Source organism: Parambassis ranga, unplaced genomic scaffold (genome assembly GCF_900634625.1).
Source record: "Parambassis ranga unplaced genomic scaffold, fParRan2.1 scaffold_89_arrow_ctg1, whole genome shotgun sequence".
NCBI classification, from domain to species: domain Eukaryota; kingdom Metazoa; phylum Chordata; class Actinopteri; family Ambassidae; genus Parambassis; species Parambassis ranga.
In genome coordinates, this window is record NW_021144819.1 from 103,210 (window position 1) to 111,387 (window position 8,178).

At 45.5% G+C, this 8,178-nt stretch overlaps 1 non-coding gene across 1 annotated transcript; it reads right to left on the minus strand.

Moving 5' to 3' along the window:
• Nucleotides 1-1,538: 1,538 nt before the first annotated feature.
• Nucleotides 1,539-1,610, minus strand: trnap-agg (transfer RNA proline (anticodon AGG)). Its single transcript has one exon. It is a non-coding gene; the product is annotated as a tRNA-Pro (tRNA).
• Between the last annotated feature and the right edge of the window lie 6,568 nt (nt 1,611-8,178).

Sequence of the window (8,178 nt, forward strand, 5' to 3'; positions counted from 1 at the left end):
CAGCTTTAATCTCTGGATTGACAGACTTTATCTGCGCAATAACTTGCAGAACAGAAAGTCTTCCAAAATATCGCCTTTCCAGGGATAGCACACCAAAACTATCAACTGAGCAGCACTGGAGATGCTCTGCTCTGTCGATTCATCCAACTGAAAGGAACATTTCATTTTTTTTCTAGCTCTCAGGACGAGAGCTGCTGCAACAGGTATCCACCCTGAAGGACAGCGCCACAGGAAGTTAAAAAGCACTTCTGGTGGGACTCAAAACCGACAACCTTTGAATCACTTCTCCTGTGTTTAACTAGAAGTCCAATGCGCTATCCATTGTGCACCAAAGCCACAAAGCAGTGGCTTTAAAGTATTTTTTTTTTTTTTTTTTTAAAAAGTCAGCATAACAGAGGTTACAGCATCACTGAGTTTCCCCTCAGGGAAGCTGCTGTTTTTTTACTGCCACCCCTGGATATATGCAGTCCAGTGCAGTGAGGCATGCTCTGTTCTGTACAATGGCACTGCAAAGTCTGCACTGCAAAGTCCGCACTGCACACTGCAAAGGCCGCACTGCAGAGGCCGCACTGCACACTGCAAAGGCTGCACTGCAGAGGCCGCACTGCACATGCAGAGGCCGCACTGCACACTGCAAAGGCTGCACTGCAGAGGCCGCACTGCACACTGCAAAGGCCGCACTGCACACTGCAAAGGCTGAACTGCAGAGGCCGCACTGCACACTGCAAAGTCCGCACTGCACAATGCAAAGGCTGCACTGCAAAGGCAGCACTGCGCACTGCAGAGGCCGCACCAGGGCACACAGTGCAGAGCAGCTCAGATGATGTGAAGACACATTTACAGCATAGTCACGTAGCATTGTTAAAGTGTAGACAGCATGACTGTGTCTCTCCAAGAGTAGATGGGTTGGGAAGATGTTATCGTAATGTGATGAGCCACTCGGCAGAACTGAGGATGCTACTCGGGGGAGTGGCCAAACTCAATGTATTAAAAAGAAAAAGTGAAATATGACATGGTCCCAAGTATTCAGAGCCTTTGCTGTGACACTTATATTGTTGTAGCCATTTTTTGATTAATTTGGCACTGTACAATATTGTTTTTGGTTATTTAGTATATTTGAAAGTTGTGCCATTATTATTATTTTGCAACCCGTAACAAGTCTACATTTAGTGTTTAGTTAGGGTTTTTACAGGAAGAGGAGGGTGGAAGAAGGTGGCAAACAGTTTCTTGACCACCTTTGGCCAAGCATTATTAATTTTGAGTGATTTTCATTTGAGTTAAATTATTTTGTATTTTTTTTAAGACCTTTGTTCAGCTTTGAATAAACACGAAATGGAATGTAAAAGATGTGGCGGAGGTGTGTGTAAGACGGCCACCCATTCACCCAGCCCAAACAAGGGTGTGTAACAACTGCTCTGGATTGGGATGAGTCTGAATAGAACTTTGTTAGCTTTGTAAAGCTATGTAGTAGTTGGAAAGGAACTGAAAAGAGTTCAACAAAAAGGAGTTGGTCTCCAATGGAATAAAGTTAAACATCAGGGCTCGTCCGGGATTTGAACCCGGGACCTCTTGCACCCTAAGCGAGAATCATACCCCTAGACCAACGAGCCATGTGTGACCTCTTATTTTTCATGTCTCAGTGGGTGGGAGAACAACACAAAGCACATGTTCTTCTTAGTTTGACATTGGTAAAGATATGAACAAAGATTTCTTCTAACTGTGTCAACAAAGATTGAACACTTTGCATATCACTGTCCTCCATGAGGAGACTGTCCTCCATGAGGAGAGGAGACTGTCCTCCATGAGGAGACTGTTGTCCTCCATGAGGAGAGGAGACTGTCCTCCATGAGGAGAGGAGACTGTCCTCCATGTCTAGATAAGGCTTGCTGTCTAGCAGCTGGGAGAAATGTCTTTTTGTGGCTGTGGCATTAGCTCAACATTGAATCATAAAGTGTATTTGTTGCATAACAGGAAGTGGTCTTGTATTAGGGTGTGACCCTCCTGAGAAGCAGAACCTCTCCTTTATAGGGGCTGTCTTGATAACTGCCTCTCATTTCCACCTGTTGTCTGTTCCATTTGCACAACAGCAGCTGAAACTGATCCACAATCAGTGTTGATCCTAACTGGACAGGCTGGTTTCACACAAGTGTGGCCAGATCAACCTGTCTCTGGCAACAGAGTAAGTACCACAGGCTTCTGAACTGCTGTGATCTCCAACCTCACCTTTATTTCTAAGATATTTCAAAGGGTGGCTGCAAGTCAGTCCACCTACAGCACCGGTCTGTTTGAAGTGTTCCAGGATTCAACAATAATCTGTTAAATATCACAGACCAGAGTGAAATCAAGTCCTTTTGAGGCAGAAATAAGCCCCTGGACTTACTGTGGGGCCACAGTCACTTTTTGATGAAAACACCAGTTTTTGAGGTTTATTATTTTAAAGGGGTCTTCATGTGCTGGCTGCATCATAAGTTCTTGTTATTTAATGATAGTTAATTATAACTTCCTGGACCTGCAGACTCTTTGTCTTCATATGGCCTGAATGAAGGGAGGCTAGCACAGATTTGACATGTGTGACTTCCACATGCTTTCCTACCATGAATGGAACCAGTCAAGCAGCACATGATGTGTTTGTGTAACACTGGAGATGTTAGCTGTACATGTGCAGAACAAAGACATGACCCACAGCAGACATCATGTTTAAGGAGCAGCAGGACGTCCTCTTCTTAGTAACATTTAGGTGAATGGGACGGCACATTTGATGTTTGACTTCATCTATGAACACATGTCTGCAGCATGTTTACTGCATTTGAACTGTTACTAATGTCATGATGCCAGCTGTGTCAGCTTTGTTTCCCTTTAAGTCCTCCATCTTCCTGCTTCATGTACTTTGTTGTTTTGTTGGATATCCTGTTTTATTGTGAAAGGACTCTTTCCTTCCTCTTGTGTTTCCCTCCTTGTTGGTCAGCTGCTCCGCCATGATTGTTGTCACCTGTGTCTTGTTAACTCTTGAACACTATGCTCAGGGCTCTTGGTACTTGCTGCTTCTTCTCCTGTGCTCCTCCAGACACTCCCAGTCCTCCTCTCTGACTGAGCTCACCTGCTTCCACTTGCTGATCAGGAGACAAAGTACAAAGGACATTTGTAGAGGGACATTTGTCCTTTTGTTAGTAGGGCTGCTGCTTGTTGTTGCTCCTTTAGAAAACCTGCTGTGTTTTCTTGTTCCTTTAGTAGAAAATAATGAGTCTCTGCTTTTGCTTCTTTGTCTCCTAGTTCAGCTTTTGTTCCTCTCCTTGTCCTCTGACCTGCTGAGTCTGTTCCATTCTGTGTGTCCTCTTTGTTCCTGTCTTACTCTGCGTGTCTTCATTCATTCTGTTTTCACAGTTTGTTTCTGTTTAATTTCTTTAATTTGTATTTTTTAGTTCAGTTACTCTTTTCGTTTGTTGTAAATGTTTCAGGAGATACAAATGTGATAATCATATTGGCCTCAACAAAACTGCAACAGCAAATAAACAGATTGAAGTCTTAGCTGTGGGTATTTGAAATCAGTAGAGTTCCTTCAGGTGTCCCAGTGTCCTCAGGGGTCCACAGAAACACATGTTGTGAATTAAACCATGTTCCTGGATGGATTGACCTGATGTGACAGTCCACCCAGTGATGTCCAGGATGTCCCTCCATTTTCCAGTCTTGCAGATGAACACCCATCCATCACCTTCAGCTCCAGAGCTGCTCTCCCCACATGCCCTGCACAGCTCAGACAGGTCCTCTGGAAGACAGAAACAATGGGGGCACATAATGCACATGTAAGCATGTTTAATACAGATGCATTCATGGTCTTTAACCCTCAGGCGTCACTTTAATTCACTACCCTTTTGTGTCATTAGGGGACAAAAACGTCCACTTCCAAAAAACTGCTATAAAAAATTAACAGATTAATATTTTTTCTTACTTTTTTTTCTGCATAAATATGTTAAACAACTTCAGCCCTGCTCAAAACTACCAAACATTAAATCATTGTGGGGAATTTAACCCTTTAAATGCCAGTTTGATTACTTGATGTCACAGTAATTTTTTATGAAGATACACAAAAAATGAGTTATTTTCCACAAAACAAAAGTTAGGTGGCTGAGGCATTATATTTATATCTGTCATGGATATGTCAAAGATTAGCCAAAATATTGAGTTCGATGGATTATTGGTTTTTGTGTAGCAGCAGTTTAAAATGGTATTTTCCACTTAGGTCCCATATAACAATATATAACCATGCATTTCTTGATGTAAGGGTTTATATTGCATTATATTGCATTAACGTACTTGTTTTGAGTTGGGGCTACCAGTATTTATTGGATGGAAAACCTCAATTTAATTGAGTTCATCCAATGAGTATAGGTTAAAAAAATGAATGATATTTAATCACAATAATTATACAGCAACGCAGTGATTAATGTGATTAATATTTTAAATCATGTGACGGCACTAGTTCAAACGTTTGAGTTCAAAGAACAGATGACCTACCAGTGGATGTCATGGTCATGGTTTTCTGCAGAAAGTCTCGTTTGTTTTCTAACATGGCAACCTTCTCCTTTAGAGTTTTGATTTCTGTCAACAGGCTCTTGTTCGGACTTTTGCAACCCAATGTCTGTGGCTGAAAGAGCCACTCAAGGTCCTGTGAAGTATACAAGGTTATTTACGCAATGACATGATACAGACCACGTATGTATTTGATTATATAAGCTTACACTTAGAGAAAAACACATCTATAACTCTTACAGAGAGTTAGGGAGGAACTCTTTGATGCGGTGAAGACCGAAGCACTAGGAGGCATGGACTAAGATAAATCATCCAACATAGAAGGGACAAAGGGTTTCATAGTCATAAATATGTTAGACCAATTATGATAATTAGTAGGTGGAGATAAAGGGGCAACATGTCCCAATATGGGAATACCAACGAGGGTCTTGAAGAACTGTTTATCTATTATGCAAATGTACCTCAACTTCCAATAAAACAAGCCTGTGTCCAGGGGAGGGGCAGAACACGTATGGACGGGAGTGAAGCAGACTGAAAGGCCTGTGTTCACTGTGTTCTCCCTTTTGCAAAAGGCGAAACTACAAAACCCAGGGTATTCTTCTTTCACTCAATGTTCTGAATACAGGAGACGGAATCTGACAATCCGGGGTGACCAGGGAAGGTCACGACATTTCCCACTGTCTCATGTTTTTATATTTTACTCATTTTCACATTTCACAGCACATTACAGGCAAGTGTCCCTGATCAGATGGCGGGTCCGGGGACATTCCCTTACTGTCCCTAGCTGTCCTGAGGGTAAGCCAGTTCATCATCAGATTAGGGTCACTTCTACAATGGTGGTCCGTCAAATTGGCATGCTAACTGACATGCTAACATTTATTGGCTTGCAGCATGTTCCATCAACTGCACACAAGTGAGTTACCTTGGCTGGGCGCTCCTCTGCCTCAGGAGATGACTCCCTGGCCCTCTTCAGTCCAGAGGTGGATGGGGAGTCATCTCCGTCTTTTAGTTCTTCCACGGAGGCCTGCCTTACGGACAGCCGCACAAATACCTCCCTGAGGGACTTTGCCCGGCTGAGGTTTTTGTGTAAGGCGTAAAAACGCTCCTGTGTATCAATGTTATGACCCATGAAGGAGGACACTGCCTCCTTCATGGTCAGATTGTTGTCCTCAAAGTTCTGTGGAAAAAAGACAAGCAAAAGACAACATCAGTATGGATCATAGGGCATTCAGGGAAACCAGGAGAGTATCTGAAACTTACGTAGGTAGCCACAGCACTGCGGATATCCAGAAGGGTGGGCCAATATTTTGTCATGTTTTTTGCTTCCCCCCTCCCCCTTTTAACTCGTTGAGTTAAAAAACAACGAGTTTGTGGCAACCGCCCGGCCATGGAGCCTCAGCCAGCGCCTGAACCACTGAAATTTGGCAAAAACCTAGGCCTGGCCGAATTTACAGCATGTTTTGTGGTCCAGGACCTGCAAGAAGAGCAGACACACAAAGACAGACCATTAGTTCTTTCTGAGGCTTTAAACTCATGGTAAACTCTTTTGCGGGCATCTTGAATTTACACTGACGAGGTAGCCCGTACTATAATCCCACACTGCCCTTTCCACCTCCCTGACCCGCATATGGGTGAGGACCCCGGTCCTGTGTCCATATATGCAGGTCAGGAAGGCGGCCATGTACCCAAAGAACCGGTATCTTGTCACCGGATCGTTGGGTGCGGCCTTCTCCACATCGTCTGTGAAAAGAAGAGAGAGAGATGCATTAGTAAGGCTAACTTTCAGTTCATACGATTAGACTGATGAAGTATGTGTAGTATGTGAAGCTGGGATTGTGTGTGCGGAGTCTAGCATTACCCAGCAGTGAGGGAATCCTGTCTCTGGCCAGGCGGATGCAGGTCCCGAGCGCCTCCTGGCTCACCAGCTGCTGTTGTTTCCGAGCCTTCACAATCTGGTGCCCCAGGATCGTCCTGTTCAGGTCCCTGTACATTTTTTTGAGGTACCTGAACAGGACGACCACATCCTGTGCCTTGAGCCGGCTGTGCTGCGGAGGGGTGTCTCGCAAGCACTCCACAAAGCCAGTGGCCTGGCCGATGTAGAGTGCCACGGTCACTGGCGACATGGCCATCCTCCGCACCACAGCCGGGTAACTGTGAAAAATATAAGCAAAAGAAAATTGATTTAGCTGGAGTTACACTGCAAAAGTAGTACTATGTTTACACTAGAAGAAATTCAAGCTCACGCAGCAAGGTGCGCCAGGTTGCCCAGAAACTCCCACATCCAGGTGTTCTTGCTCGACCAGCCCAGGGCCATAAATGAGCAGAACGCCCTGGTTCTGCTCATCTTCGATACTGCGTTTTCCTGCATTTTTGGGGTGCCCTCCGGACAGAATATATACATAGAATATGACTCTATGTAGCTCTCTGTGAAGACACACAGGAAAAAAATGTGTAGAGCAGCAGTAAATGTCTCTTATCTTATGCCACAGCCTTTTGCTACTCACCAATTGAGCTCGGGAATGTCAAATGCCGGAGGGCTGACCCCTTGCTGCGGCCTTTAAAGATGCTGGCCAGGCACAAGGTTGAAGCGAGGCATCTGGACGTGTGCCACACCTCCAGATGCCTCGCTTTTTTCCTGTGCTTCGCTTCAACCTTCTGAATGTACACTGTGAGCTGTGCAGTGAGCTCACTCACCCTTTCCTCCCTGTCCTCCACTATGAGCTGGGCCAGGAATGCCGGCAGGCTTGCCCTGTCGTCACCGGCTTTGGGCTTCCTGGCCTGCTCCTATTCCTTGAACTCACCATCATGAAACTCAGGCACCTCCACCTCGACCTCTGCCGGCACCGCCACACCCTCATTAGATGATGGCTGAGGCTGTAAAAGAAACATTAGATCAGAGCCTGGTGTTTTACTGCCGGTGACAGTGAAATTCTTGCTGGGGAACAACTTGCCTCAGTGGCTGGAGCAGAGGGTTGGGTTTTAAGGAGGCATGGCTCCGCCTCCTCACACCCTGCCTCCACCTCCCGCTGCACCTCATCCTGCCACCCCTCCTCTACAATAGAATCCTCACAACAGCTGGATGAAGACTGAGTCTGTAAAAGAAACATTAGATCAGAGCCTGGCATTTTCCTGCCGCTGAAAGTGAAATTCTTGCTTGGGAACAACTTGCCTCAGTGGCTGGAGCAGTAGGTTTATTTTTGGGGCCTACTTTTCCAGCCCCCTGCAGTTTTCTCTGTAGAGAGAGAAGAAGAAGTGCATCGTATGTGAGTACAATTTATGTAGAAGTGAAGCCGTACTGTTACCATTCACTCACCTCCAGCTGTGCCACCTTCTTGCGAAGGGCCCGGTTTTTGGCTGCCATTTCCCGGCAGTTGGTGCAGGTCGTCCCCGCCTCATCCTCTCTGGCCTGCAGGTCCAGCTCTGACACCATAGGCGGTTGTGGGTTGGTCGCCCTCAGTGCCGAGAGCTTCAAATCAAATCAAATTAAACAACTTTATTTATCCGGGGGCGGGGGGGGGGGGGGGGGGGGGGGGGGGGGGGGATTATACATGGCAGAATAGGCATGAAAAAAACAACTAAGAATAGAATCAAGCATCTCAGTACCTTCTCCACCACCTTCGCCCTCACAAGCCGGTGTATCAGGGCTTCATG